The sequence below is a fragment of the Hyla sarda genome, unplaced genomic scaffold, assembly GCF_029499605.1.
Source record: "Hyla sarda isolate aHylSar1 unplaced genomic scaffold, aHylSar1.hap1 scaffold_445, whole genome shotgun sequence".
Classification (NCBI taxonomy): domain Eukaryota; kingdom Metazoa; phylum Chordata; class Amphibia; order Anura; family Hylidae; genus Hyla; species Hyla sarda.
In genome coordinates, this window is record NW_026610458.1 from 16,615 (window position 1) to 30,653 (window position 14,039).

The following is a 14,039-nucleotide window of genomic DNA, read 5'->3' on the forward strand; positions in this document are numbered from 1 at the left end:
AGGAGGCCATTTAGTCAGCAGCAGCAGAAGTCCTGTGCCTGGACGCTCCAACAGGGGCCAGACACAAGCAGAAGCAGAAGCAGCAGAAGCAGCAGCAGCACCACCTTTTGTTTTTTGGCTGCAGCAGCAGCAAGGCCCACAGGGCTGGCTAGCTGGCTAGCCAGCAAGCAGGTAGCAATGAAAGTAGGAATCTTTCTTTTTAACCCTGTAAGGGGGTGGTGCACTGTACCCGAAGATACTGCCATATCGGGTCAATGCATAGGGCGACGGAAGCAAGCTTCGAAATCGGCCCCCGTTCTCAAAAATCCATTTAATATATGGTCCCCAGATAGGGGACGTATCAGATATTAAACTGATAAGAACAGATACTACACTTGATCTTAGCCAAAAGGCCGAGAAGCGATAACCGTGAAAGGGGCGGGCCCAACAAGGTCCCCTTCATGGGCACTATCACTGCTTGCTGTCAGGGAGGCTGCCAGACAATTTTCCATGCACACTCTGGGCTGGGGGGCAGTCAACCACCAGTACACACAGCAGAACCTAAACCCATACCATTATTGCTAAGCAGCAAGACAGGGGCCCATTGCACTCCCACGGGGCCTTTTTAAATGCAATCCATAACCCGGATTTGCCAGGAACCCTTCTTACTCCTCCTACTTGCATGTGACACTGGGCTTAGGATCTGCATAGGAAACACACACACAAGCACACACCTACCTTTGTTGCCTGCAGATGCCTCCTTGGCTGTCCCCAAACGGTATCAAACCAACACCCACGGGAAGCTGTAAGCATAGAGGACATGCCTGCACCCCATTGGACTTACCTGTGTGGGTTAAATCCGGGTTATTTGACAACCTATGGCGGTGATGGTTCTGCTCAGGCAGAGCAGTGCTGATGCTCCTCATAAAGCTGTCGCTGCTGTGAAGGTTCTAGGTGACATCACAAATCCCTATGGTTACATACACAACAAAGCTGGGTTGTTGTTGTTTACACTCTGCAAGGCCTGTGGAAGTGAGTGACATCATAGCACTGTAGTTCTGAGGGTTCAAGATGGATGCAACAATCTCCTGTTGCTTCTATGAAGGCCGTAATAGACGACATCACCAAACAGCTCCATAGTCACATACACAGCAAAGGAGAGATGTTGTTTACACCTAGTGATGTCAGTGGTATTGAGTGACATCACAGCACAGTGCTAAGGCTCCTGGGCCTGGACACAGCAGCGGCTGCAATATCTCAACGGAGAATACGTTTATATCTATGTGTGTGTGTGCGCATATATATATATATATATATATATATATATATATATATATATATTTCTCCGCCGAAATCACTTTTAAACCCATTTCCACCTTTTTTTCCCTTCTCTTCCTCTTACTTTTTTTTCACGTTTTTTTACGTTTTTCTCCTTTTCGCCTCTTTTCTGGGCGTATTATTCTTCTTTTTCTTCTTTTTTTTCGTCTAATGCATACCCCATCAGTGCAGCAATGCTTATTCAATACCGCCAGCAGATGGAGACACTGGGGGATAATTTTCTAAGGATTTATACTGATTTTTCCTGTCTGAATTTGTCGCACAGAAAGTTGCAGGCCAAATATGTGTGACATTTCTGCGACTTTAGCTTCTAGAGCATTTTTACAACATTATACATAGGTGCTGAATACATAAAAAGCGACTGTTCAGCGACAGACAAGTCGCATCGGCTGAAAGTAGGCCAGAATGTCAGTCCATGTTGGAGCAGGTTTAGATACAGTCTAAAGCATAGATCTCAAAGTCTGTGCACAGAATTTAGCAAGGGCCTCGCACCTTCTGATGCATCAGGTAGGTGCACAATAGCATAGCCTAACCCTCTGTACTTTGGTCTATATTGATGCGGGACATAGACAGCCAGCTGATGACCAATCCATTAGTGCAATGGATGGCTGGAAGCATTTGTCTTTGCCTTTGCAATACCACAGAAGCAATGCATGGTCAATGTACAGCAATGACACACCTGTGTGAACAGCCAGGAGACCCCCCCCCCCATGTTATGTTACATAGTTACATAGTTAGTACGGTCGAAAAAAGACATATGTCCATCAAGTTCAACCAGGGAATTAAGGGGTAGGGGTGTGGCGCGATATTGGGGAAGGGATGAGATTTTATATTTCTTCATAAGCATTAATCTTATTTTGTCAATTAGGAACATTCAGCACCCACCCGCTATCAAGGCAGCTGCCTATCATGTCATGCCCTACCTGCACAGGTGTGCTGGCTACTCAAATGATCCAATTAAGGAGGCCATTTAGTCAGCAGCAGCAGAAGTCCTGTGCCTGGACGCTCCAACAGGGGCCAGACACAAGCAGAAGCAGAAGCAGCAGAAGCAGCAGCAGCACCACCTTTTGTTTTTTGGCTGCAGCAGCAGCAAGGCCCACAGGGCTGGCTAGCTGGCTAGCCAGCAAGCAGGTAGCAATGAAAGTAGGAATCTTTCTTTTTAACCCTGTAAGGGGGTGGTGCACTGTACCCGAAGATACTGCCATATCGGGTCAATGCATAGGGCGACGGAAGCAAGCTTCGAAATCGGCCCCCGTTCTCAAAAATCCATTTAATATATGGTCCCCAGATAGGGGACGTATCAGATATTAAACTGATAAGAACAGATACTACACTTGATCTTAGCCAAAAGGCCGAGAAGCGATAACCGTGAAAGGGGCGGGCCCAACAAGGTCCCCTTCATGGGCACTATCACTGCTTGCTGTCAGGGAGGCTGCCAGACAATTTTCCATGCACACTCTGGGCTGGGGGGCAGTCAACCACCAGTACACACAGCAGAACCTAAACCCATACCATTATTGCTAAGCAGCAAGACAGGGGCCCATTGCACTCCCACGGGGCCTTTTTAAATGCAATCCATAACCCGGATTTGCCAGGAACCCTTCTTACTCCTCCTACTTGCATGTGACACTGGGCTTAGGATCTGCATAGGAAACACACACACAAGCACACACCTACCTTTGTTGCCTGCAGATGCCTCCTTGGCTGTCCCCAAACGGTATCAAACCAACACCCACGGGAAGCTGTAAGCATAGAGGACATGCCTGCACCCCATTGGACTTACCTGTGTGGGTTAAATCCGGGTTATTTGACAACCTATGGCGGTGATGGTTCTGCTCAGGCAGAGCAGTGCTGATGCTCCTCATAAAGCTGTCGCTGCTGTGAAGGTTCTAGGTGACATCACAAATCCCTATGGTTACATACACAACAAAGCTGGGTTGTTGTTGTTTACACTCTGCAAGGCCTGTGGAAGTGAGTGACATCATAGCACTGTAGTTCTGAGGGTTCAAGATGGATGCAACAATCTCCTGTTGCTTCTATGAAGGCCGTAATAGACGACATCACCAAACAGCTCCATAGTCACATACACAGCAAAGGAGAGATGTTGTTTACACCTAGTGATGTCAGTGGTATTGAGTGACATCACAGCACAGTGCTAAGGCTCCTGGGCCTGGACACAGCAGCGGCTGCAATATCTCAACGGAGAATACGTTTATATCTATGTGTGTGTGTGCGCATATATATATATATATATATATATATATATATATATATATATATATATATTTCTCCGCCGAAATCACTTTTAAACCCATTTCCACCTTTTTTTCCCTTCTCTTCCTCTTACTTTTTTTTCACGTTTTTTTACGTTTTTCTCCTTTTCGCCTCTTTTCTGGGCGTATTATTCTTCTTTTTCTTCTTTTTTTTCGTCTAATGCATACCCCATCAGTGCAGCAATGCTTATTCAATACCGCCAGCAGATGGAGACACTGGGGGATAATTTTCTAAGGATTTATACTGATTTTTCCTGTCTGAATTTGTCGCACAGAAAGTTGCAGGCCAAATATGTGTGACATTTCTGCGACTTTAGCTTCTAGAGCATTTTTACAACATTATACATAGGTGCTGAATACATAAAAAGCGACTGTTCAGCGACAGACAAGTCGCATCGGCTGAAAGTAGGCCAGAATGTCAGTCCATGTTGGAGCAGGTTTAGATACAGTCTAAAGCATAGATCTCAAAGTCTGTGCACAGAATTTAGCAAGGGCCTCGCACCTTCTGATGCATCAGGTAGGTGCACAATAGCATAGCCTAACCCTCTGTACTTTGGTCTATATTGATGCGGGACATAGACAGCCAGCTGATGACCAATCCATTAGTGCAATGGATGGCTGGAAGCATTTGTCTTTGCCTTTGCAATACCACAGAAGCAATGCATGGTCAATGTACAGCAATGACACACCTGTGTGAACAGCCAGGAGACCCCCCCCCCCATGTTATGTTACATAGTTACATAGTTAGTACGGTCGAAAAAAGACATATGTCCATCAAGTTCAACCAGGGAATTAAGGGGTAGGGGTGTGGCGCGATATTGGGGAAGGGATGAGATTTTATATTTCTTCATAAGCATTAATCTTATTTTGTCAATTAGGAACATTCAGCACCCACCCGCTATCAAGGCAGCTGCCTATCATGTCATGCCCTACCTGCACAGGTGTGCTGGCTACTCAAATGATCCAATTAAGGAGGCCATTTAGTCAGCAGCAGCAGAAGTCCTGTGCCTGGACGCTCCAACAGGGGCCAGACACAAGCAGAAGCAGAAGCAGCAGAAGCAGCAGCAGCACCACCTTTTGTTTTTTGGCTGCAGCAGCAGCAAGGCCCACAGGGCTGGCTAGCTGGCTAGCCAGCAAGCAGGTAGCAATGAAAGTAGGAATCTTTCTTTTTAACCCTGTAAGGGGGTGGTGCACTGTACCCGAAGATACTGCCATATCGGGTCAATGCATAGGGCGACGGAAGCAAGCTTCGAAATCGGCCCCCGTTCTCAAAAATCCATTTAATATATGGTCCCCAGATAGGGGACGTATCAGATATTAAACTGATAAGAACAGATACTACACTTGATCTTAGCCAAAAGGCCGAGAAGCGATAACCGTGAAAGGGGCGGGCCCAACAAGGTCCCCTTCATGGGCACTATCACTGCTTGCTGTCAGGGAGGCTGCCAGACAATTTTCCATGCACACTCTGGGCTGGGGGGCAGTCAACCACCAGTACACACAGCAGAACCTAAACCCATACCATTATTGCTAAGCAGCAAGACAGGGGCCCATTGCACTCCCACGGGGCCTTTTTAAATGCAATCCATAACCCGGATTTGCCAGGAACCCTTCTTACTCCTCCTACTTGCATGTGACACTGGGCTTAGGATCTGCATAGGAAACACACACACAAGCACACACCTACCTTTGTTGCCTGCAGATGCCTCCTTGGCTGTCCCCAAACGGTATCAAACCAACACCCACGGGAAGCTGTAAGCATAGAGGACATGCCTGCACCCCATTGGACTTACCTGTGTGGGTTAAATCCGGGTTATTTGACAACCTATGGCGGTGATGGTTCTGCTCAGGCAGAGCAGTGCTGATGCTCCTCATAAAGCTGTCGCTGCTGTGAAGGTTCTAGGTGACATCACAAATCCCTATGGTTACATACACAACAAAGCTGGGTTGTTGTTGTTTACACTCTGCAAGGCCTGTGGAAGTGAGTGACATCATAGCACTGTAGTTCTGAGGGTTCAAGATGGATGCAACAATCTCCTGTTGCTTCTATGAAGGCCGTAATAGACGACATCACCAAACAGCTCCATAGTCACATACACAGCAAAGGAGAGATGTTGTTTACACCTAGTGATGTCAGTGGTATTGAGTGACATCACAGCACAGTGCTAAGGCTCCTGGGCCTGGACACAGCAGCGGCTGCAATATCTCAACGGAGAATACGTTTATATATATGTGTGTGTGTGCGCATATATATATATATATATATATATATATATATATATATATATATATTTCTCCGCCGAAATCACTTTTAAACCCATTTCCACCTTTTTTTCCCTTCTCTTCCTCTTACTTTTTTTTCACGTTTTTTTACGTTTTTCTCCTTTTCGCCTCTTTTCTGGGCGTATTATTCTTCTTTTTCTTCTTTTTTTTCGTCTAATGCATACCCCATCAGTGCAGCAATGCTTATTCAATACCGCCAGCAGATGGAGACACTGGGGGATAATTTTCTAAGGATTTATACTGATTTTTCCTGTCTGAATTTGTCGCACAGAAAGTTGCAGGCCAAATATGTGTGACATTTCTGCGACTTTAGCTTCTAGAGCATTTTTACAACATTATACATAGGTGCTGAATACATAAAAAGCGACTGTTCAGCGACAGACGAGTCGCATCGGCTGAAAGTAGGCCAGAATGTCAGTCCATGTTGGAGCAGGTTTAGATACAGTCTAAAGCATAGATCTCAAAGTCTGTGCACAGAATTTAGCAAGGGCCTCGCACCTTCTGATGCATCAGGTAGGTGCACAATAGCATAGCCTAACCCTCTGTACTTTGGTCTATATTGATGCGGGACATAGACAGCCAGCTGATGACCAATCCATTAGTGCAATGGATGGCTGGAAGCATTTGTCTTTGCCTTTGCAATACCACAGAAGCAATGCATGGTCAATGTACAGCAATGACACACCTGTGTGAACAGCCAGGAGACCCCCCCCCCCATGTTATGTTACATAGTTACATAGTTAGTACGGTCGAAAAAAGACATATGTCCATCAAGTTCAACCAGGGAATTAAGGGGTAGGGGTGTGGCGCGATATTGGGGAAGGGATGAGATTTTATATTTCTTCATAAGCATTAATCTTATTTTGTCAATTAGGAACATTCAGCACCCACCCGCTATCAAGGCAGCTGCCTATCATGTCATGCCCTACCTGCACAGGTGTGCTGGCTACTCAAATGATCCAATTAAGGAGGCCATTTAGTCAGCAGCAGCAGAAGTCCTGTGCCTGGACGCTCCAACAGGGGCCAGACACAAGCAGAAGCAGAAGCAGCAGAAGCAGCAGCAGCACCACCTTTTGTTTTTTGGCTGCAGCAGCAGCAAGGCCCACAGGGCTGGCTAGCTGGCTAGCCAGCAAGCAGGTAGCAATGAAAGTAGGAATCTTTCTTTTTAACCCTGTAAGGGGGTGGTGCACTGTACCCGAAGATACTGCCATATCGGGTCAATGCATAGGGCGACGGAAGCAAGCTTCGAAATCGGCCCCCGTTCTCAAAAATCCATTTAATATATGGTCCCCAGATAGGGGACGTATCAGATATTAAACTGATAAGAACAGATACTACACTTGATCTTAGCCAAAAGGCCGAGAAGCGATAACCGTGAAAGGGGCGGGCCCAACAAGGTCCCCTTCATGGGCACTATCACTGCTTGCTGTCAGGGAGGCTGCCAGACAATTTTCCATGCACACTCTGGGCTGGGGGGCAGTCAACCACCAGTACACACAGCAGAACCTAAACCCATACCATTATTGCTAAGCAGCAAGACAGGGGCCCATTGCACTCCCACGGGGCCTTTTTAAATGCAATCCATAACCCGGATTTGCCAGGAACCCTTCTTACTCCTCCTACTTGCATGTGACACTGGGCTTAGGATCTGCATAGGAAACACACACACAAGCACACACCTACCTTTGTTGCCTGCAGATGCCTCCTTGGCTGTCCCCAAACGGTATCAAACCAACACCCACGGGAAGCTGTAAGCATAGAGGACATGCCTGCACCCCATTGGACTTACCTGTGTGGGTTAAATCCGGGTTATTTGACAACCTATGGCGGTGATGGTTCTGCTCAGGCAGAGCAGTGCTGATGCTCCTCATAAAGCTGTCGCTGCTGTGAAGGTTCTAGGTGACATCACAAATCCCTATGGTTACATACACAACAAAGCTGGGTTGTTGTTGTTTACACTCTGCAAGGCCTGTGGAAGTGAGTGACATCATAGCACTGTAGTTCTGAGGGTTCAAGATGGATGCAACAATCTCCTGTTGCTTCTATGAAGGCCGTAATAGACGACATCACCAAACAGCTCCATAGTCACATACACAGCAAAGGAGAGATGTTGTTTACACCTAGTGATGTCAGTGGTATTGAGTGACATCACAGCACAGTGCTAAGGCTCCTGGGCCTGGACACAGCAGCGGCTGCAATATCTCAACGGAGAATACGTTTATATCTATGTGTGTGTGTGCGCATATATATATATATATATATATATATATATATATATATATATATATATATATTTCTCCGCCGAAATCACTTTTAAACCCATTTCCACCTTTTTTTCCCTTCTCTTCCTCTTACTTTTTTTTCACGTTTTTTTACGTTTTTCTCCTTTTCGCCTCTTTTCTGGGCGTATTATTCTTCTTTTTCTTCTTTTTTTTCGTCTAATGCATACCCCATCAGTGCAGCAATGCTTATTCAATACCGCCAGCAGATGGAGACACTGGGGGATAATTTTCTAAGGATTTATACTGATTTTTCCTGTCTGAATTTGTCGCACAGAAAGTTGCAGGCCAAATATGTGTGACATTTCTGCGACTTTAGCTTCTAGAGCATTTTTACAACATTATACATAGGTGCTGAATACATAAAAAGCGACTGTTCAGCGACAGACAAGTCGCATCGGCTGAAAGTAGGCCAGAATGTCAGTCCATGTTGGAGCAGGTTTAGATACAGTCTAAAGCATAGATCTCAAAGTCTGTGCACAGAATTTAGCAAGGGCCTCGCACCTTCTGATGCATCAGGTAGGTGCACAATAGCATAGCCTAACCCTCTGTACTTTGGTCTATATTGATGCGGGACATAGACAGCCAGCTGATGACCAATCCATTAGTGCAATGGATGGCTGGAAGCATTTGTCTTTGCCTTTGCAATACCACAGAAGCAATGCATGGTCAATGTACAGCAATGACACACCTGTGTGAACAGCCAGGAGACCCCCCCCCCCATGTTATGTTACATAGTTACATAGTTAGTACGGTCGAAAAAAGACATATGTCCATCAAGTTCAACCAGGGAATTAAGGGGTAGGGGTGTGGCGCGATATTGGGGAAGGGATGAGATTTTATATTTCTTCATAAGCATTAATCTTATTTTGTCAATTAGGAACATTCAGCACCCACCCGCTATCAAGGCAGCTGCCTATCATGTCATGCCCTACCTGCACAGGTGTGCTGGCTACTCAAATGATCCAATTAAGGAGGCCATTTAGTCAGCAGCAGCAGAAGTCCTGTGCCTGGACGCTCCAACAGGGGCCAGACACAAGCAGAAGCAGAAGCAGCAGAAGCAGCAGCAGCACCACCTTTTGTTTTTTGGCTGCAGCAGCAGCAGCAGCAAGGCCCACAGGGCTGGCTAGCTGGCTAGCCAGCAAGCAGGTAGCAATGAAAGTAGGAATCTTTCTTTTTAACCCTGTAAGGGGGTGGTGCACTGTACCCGAAGATACTGCCATATCGGGTCAATGCATAGGGCGACGGAAGCAAGCTTCGAAATCGGCCCCCGTTCTCAAAAATCCATTTAATATATGGTCCCCAGATAGGGGACGTATCAGATATTAAACTGATAAGAACAGATACTACACTTGATCTTAGCCAAAAGGCCGAGAAGCGATAACCGTGAAAGGGGCGGGCCCAACAAGGTCCCCTTCATGGGCACTATCACTGCTTGCTGTCAGGGAGGCTGCCAGACAATTTTCCATGCACACTCTGGGCTGGGGGGCAGTCAACCACCAGTACACACAGCAGAACCTAAACCCATACCATTATTGCTAAGCAGCAAGACAGGGGCCCATTGCACTCCCACGGGGCCTTTTTAAATGCAATCCATAACCCGGATTTGCCAGGAACCCTTCTTACTCCTCCTACTTGCATGTGACACTGGGCTTAGGATCTGCATAGGAAACACACACACAAGCACACACCTACCTTTGTTGCCTGCAGATGCCTCCTTGGCTGTCCCCAAACGGTATCAAACCAACACCCACGGGAAGCTGTAAGCATAGAGGACATGCCTGCACCCCATTGGACTTACCTGTGTGGGTTAAATCCGGGTTATTTGACAACCTATGGCGGTGATGGTTCTGCTCAGGCAGAGCAGTGCTGATGCTCCTCATAAAGCTGTCGCTGCTGTGAAGGTTCTAGGTGACATCACAAATCCCTATGGTTACATACACAACAAAGCTGGGTTGTTGTTGTTTACACTCTGCAAGGCCTGTGGAAGTGAGTGACATCATAGCACTGTAGTTCTGAGGGTTCTAGATGGATGCAACAATCTCCTGTTGCTTCTATGAAGGCCGTAATAGACGACATCACCAAACAGCTCCATAGTCACATACACAGCAAAGGAGAGATGTTGTTTACACCTAGTGATGTCAGTGGTATTGAGTGACATCACAGCACAGTGCTAAGGCTCCTGGGCCTGGACACAGCAGCGGCTGCAATATCTCAACGGAGAATACGTTTATATCTATGTGTGTGTGTGCGCATATATATATATATATATATATATGTATATATATATATATATATATATATTTCTCCGCCGAAATCACTTTTAAACCCATTTCCACCTTTTTTTCCCTTCTCTTCCTCTTACTTTTTTTTCACGTTTTTTTACGTTTTTCTCCTTTTCGCCTCTTTTCTGGGCGTATTATTCTTCTTTTTCTTCTTTTTTTTCGTCTAATGCATACCCCATCAGTGCAGCAATGCTTATTCAATACCGCCAGCAGATGGAGACACTGGGGGATAATTTTCTAAGGATTTATACTGATTTTTCCTGTCTGAATTTGTCGCACAGAAAGTTGCAGGCCAAATATGTGTGACATTTCTGCGACTTTAGCTTCTAGAGCATTTTTACAACATTATACATAGGTGCTGAATACATAAAAAGCGACTGTTCAGCGACAGACAAGTCGCATCGGCTGAAAGTAGGCCAGAATGTCAGTCCATGTTGGAGCAGGTTTAGATACAGTCTAAAGCATAGATCTCAAAGTCTGTGCACAGAATTTAGCAAGGGCCTCGCACCTTCTGATGCATCAGGTAGGTGCACAATAGCATAGCCTAACCCTCTGTACTTTGGTCTATATTGATGCGGGACATAGACAGCCAGCTGATGACCAATCCATTAGTGCAATGGATGGCTGGAAGCATTTGTCTTTGCCTTTGCAATACCACAGAAGCAATGCATGGTCAATGTACAGCAATGACACACCTGTGTGAACAGCCAGGAGACCCCCCCCCCCCATGTTATGTTACATAGTTACATAGTTAGTACGGTCGAAAAAAGACATATGTCCATCAAGTTCAACCAGGGAATTAAGGGGTAGGGGTGTGGCGCGATATTGGGGAAGGGATGAGATTTTATATTTCTTCATAAGCATTAATCTTATTTTGTCAATTAGGAACATTCAGCACCCACCCGCTATCAAGGCAGCTGCCTATCATGTCATGCCCTACCTGCACAGGTGTGCTGGCTACTCAAATGATCCAATTAAGGAGGCCATTTAGTCAGCAGCAGCAGAAGTCCTGTGCCTGGACGCTCCAACAGGGGCCAGACACAAGCAGAAGCAGAAGCAGCAGAAGCAGCAGCAGCACCACCTTTTGTTTTTTGGCTGCAGCAGCAGCAGCAAGGCCCACAGGGCTGGCTAGCTGGCTAGCCAGCAAGCAGGTAGCAATGAAAGTAGGAATCTTTCTTTTTAACCCTGTAAGGGGGTGGTGCACTGTACCCGAAGATACTGCCATATCGGGTCAATGCATAGGGCGACGGAAGCAAGCTTCGAAATCGGCCCCCGTTCTCAAAAATCCATTTAATATATGGTCCCCAGATAGGGGACGTATCAGATATTAAACTGATAAGAACAGATTTTTTTTTTTTTTTCTAAAGCCGAGGAACGTGCTTTCGATTCACCCAAAGTGCAAGAAAAAGTGCAAACGTGTTACACTAAAAAAACGTGCACAAAGGATGCGGTCTATCGCAAGCCCTTCTCCGATAGGAGAGAGGCCCCCCAACAAACCTTACCCTTCGCCTCCGGACCAAAAGGTACCTGCGAGGTTCCAGGTTCGATGTCCCTTTTCGCCGAAGCTACTAGGAGACCACAAATGCTCCCGGCATCCCCCTTGGCGTTAGCCAAGGTATCTGCCCGCAGAGCCGATTACGGTAGGTACCCTGCGAAGCAGGAGTACCCGGGGTGTTTGCAGGGAGGTGCGGAACCTAATGGCCACACACACCTCCCCTAGACCGCCAGGAGGGACACCCAGAAGGGCTACCGCATCCTGACAAATCCTGTGAACACACAACACGCAAAAAGTGACACAGTGAGACAAAAAATAAATAAATAAGTGAATGTGTGCAGATATACTGCCCGGACATCCGGCCGGATCTATAAAAATTTCTCTGATCCTAGCCAGAAGGCCGGGAATCAAGAGGTGAGTGCCACAAGGTGAAGAGATTATGGTGCCCGTGCTTCAACTCAGTGAGCCTATTCTCCCAGTGAGTTTCGGCACCTCGGGGTCACCACTCCCCGAGGCACAAAAGTACCTCGGCTCTAGACCCTCTCAGCCTCATGGCGAGACCCGGAGGGAACAGGTCACATCGGGGCAGCCGTCGAGCTGATTCCTCAGAACCAGCCCCGGAAAGCCCTGGTACACCTGCATCCTCCATGCAGCACCCATCCCCACCAGCATGAAAACTGATAAGAACAGATACTACACTTGATCTTAGCCAAAAGGCCGAGAAGCGATAACCGTGAAAGGGGCGGGCCCAACAAGGTCCCCTTCATGGGCACTATCACTGCTTGCTGTCAGGGAGGCTGCCAGACAATTTTCCATGCACACTCTGGGCTGGGGGGCAGTCAACCACCAGTACACACAGCAGAACCTAAACCCATACCATTATTGCTAAGCAGCAAGACAGGGGCCCATTGCACTCCCACGGGGCCTTTTTAAATGCAATCCATAACCCGGATTTGCCAGGAACCCTTCTTACTCCTCCTACTTGCATGTGACACTGGGCTTAGGATCTGCATAGGAAACACACACACAAGCACACACCTACCTTTGTTGCCTGCAGATGCCTCCTTGGCTGTCCCCAAACGGTATCAAACCAACACCCACGGGAAGCTGTAAGCATAGAGGACATGCCTGCACCCCATTGGACTTACCTGTGTGGGTTAAATCCGGGTTATTTGACAACCTATGGCGGTGATGGTTCTGCTCAGGCAGAGCAGTGCTGATGCTCCTCATAAAGCTGTCGCTGCTGTGAAGGTTCTAGGTGACATCACAAATCCCTATGGTTACATACACAACAAAGCTGGGTTGTTGTTGTTTACACTCTGCAAGGCCTGTGGAAGTGAGTGACATCATAGCACTGTAGTTCTGAGGGTTCAAGATGGATGCAACAATCTCCTGTTGCTTCTATGAAGGCCGTAATAGACGACATCACCAAACAGCTCCATAGTCACATACACAGCAAAGGAGAGATGTTGTTTACACCTAGTGATGTCAGTGGTATTGAGTGACATCACAGCACAGTGCTAAGGCTCCTGGGCCTGGACACAGCAGCGGCTGCAATATCTCAACGGAGAATACGTTTATATCTATGTGTGTGTGTGCGCATATATATATATATATATATATATATATATATATATATATATATTTCTCCGCCGAAATCACTTTTAAACCCATTTCCACCTTTTTTTCCCTTCTCTTCCTCTTACTTTTTTTTCACGTTTTTTTACGTTTTTCTCCTTTTCGCCTCTTTTCTGGGCGTATTATTCTTCTTTTTCTTCTTTTTTTTCGTCTAATGCATACCCCATCAGTGCAGCAATGCTTATTCAATACCGCCAGCAGATGGAGACACTGGGGGATAATTTTCTAAGGATTTATACTGATTTTTCCTGTCTGAATTTGTCGCACAGAAAGTTGCAGGCCAAATATGTGTGACATTTCTGCGACTTTAGCTTCTAGAGCATTTTTACAACATTATACATAGGTGCTGAATACATAAAAAGCGACTGTTCAGCGACAGACAAGTCGCATCGGCTGAAAGTAGGCCAGAATGTCAGTCCATGTTGGAGCAGGTTTAGATACAGTCTAAAGCATAGATCTCAAAGTCTGT

The 14,039-nt window shown here is 46.5% G+C and overlaps 5 non-coding genes and 2 pseudogenes across 5 annotated transcripts; all 7 read right to left on the reverse strand.

Annotated features, from left to right (window-relative positions):
* Positions 1 to 213: 213 nt before the first annotated feature.
* Positions 214 to 404, reverse strand: LOC130334829 (U2 spliceosomal RNA). The gene has a single exon (XR_008876570.1). It is a non-coding gene; the product is annotated as a U2 spliceosomal RNA (small nuclear RNA).
* A 2,086-nt stretch (positions 405 to 2,490) lies between these two features.
* Positions 2,491 to 2,681, reverse strand: LOC130334841 (U2 spliceosomal RNA). The gene has a single exon (XR_008876573.1). It is a non-coding gene; the product is annotated as a U2 spliceosomal RNA (small nuclear RNA).
* Positions 2,682 to 4,773: 2,092 nt separating this feature from the next.
* LOC130334846 (U2 spliceosomal RNA) lies at positions 4,774 to 4,964 on the reverse strand. The gene has a single exon (XR_008876575.1). It is a non-coding gene; the product is annotated as a U2 spliceosomal RNA (small nuclear RNA).
* A 2,088-nt stretch (positions 4,965 to 7,052) lies between these two features.
* On the reverse strand, positions 7,053 to 7,243 carry LOC130334847 (U2 spliceosomal RNA). Its single transcript, XR_008876576.1, has one exon. It is a non-coding gene; the product is annotated as a U2 spliceosomal RNA (small nuclear RNA).
* A 2,100-nt stretch (positions 7,244 to 9,343) lies between these two features.
* On the reverse strand, positions 9,344 to 9,534 carry LOC130334849 (U2 spliceosomal RNA). The gene has a single exon (XR_008876577.1). It is a non-coding gene; the product is annotated as a U2 spliceosomal RNA (small nuclear RNA).
* Positions 9,535 to 11,630: 2,096 nt separating this feature from the next.
* Positions 11,631 to 11,847, reverse strand: LOC130334835 (U2 spliceosomal RNA; annotated as a pseudogene).
* A 654-nt stretch (positions 11,848 to 12,501) lies between these two features.
* On the reverse strand, positions 12,502 to 12,661 carry LOC130334839 (U2 spliceosomal RNA; annotated as a pseudogene).
* Positions 12,662 to 14,039: the final 1,378 nt, after the last annotated feature.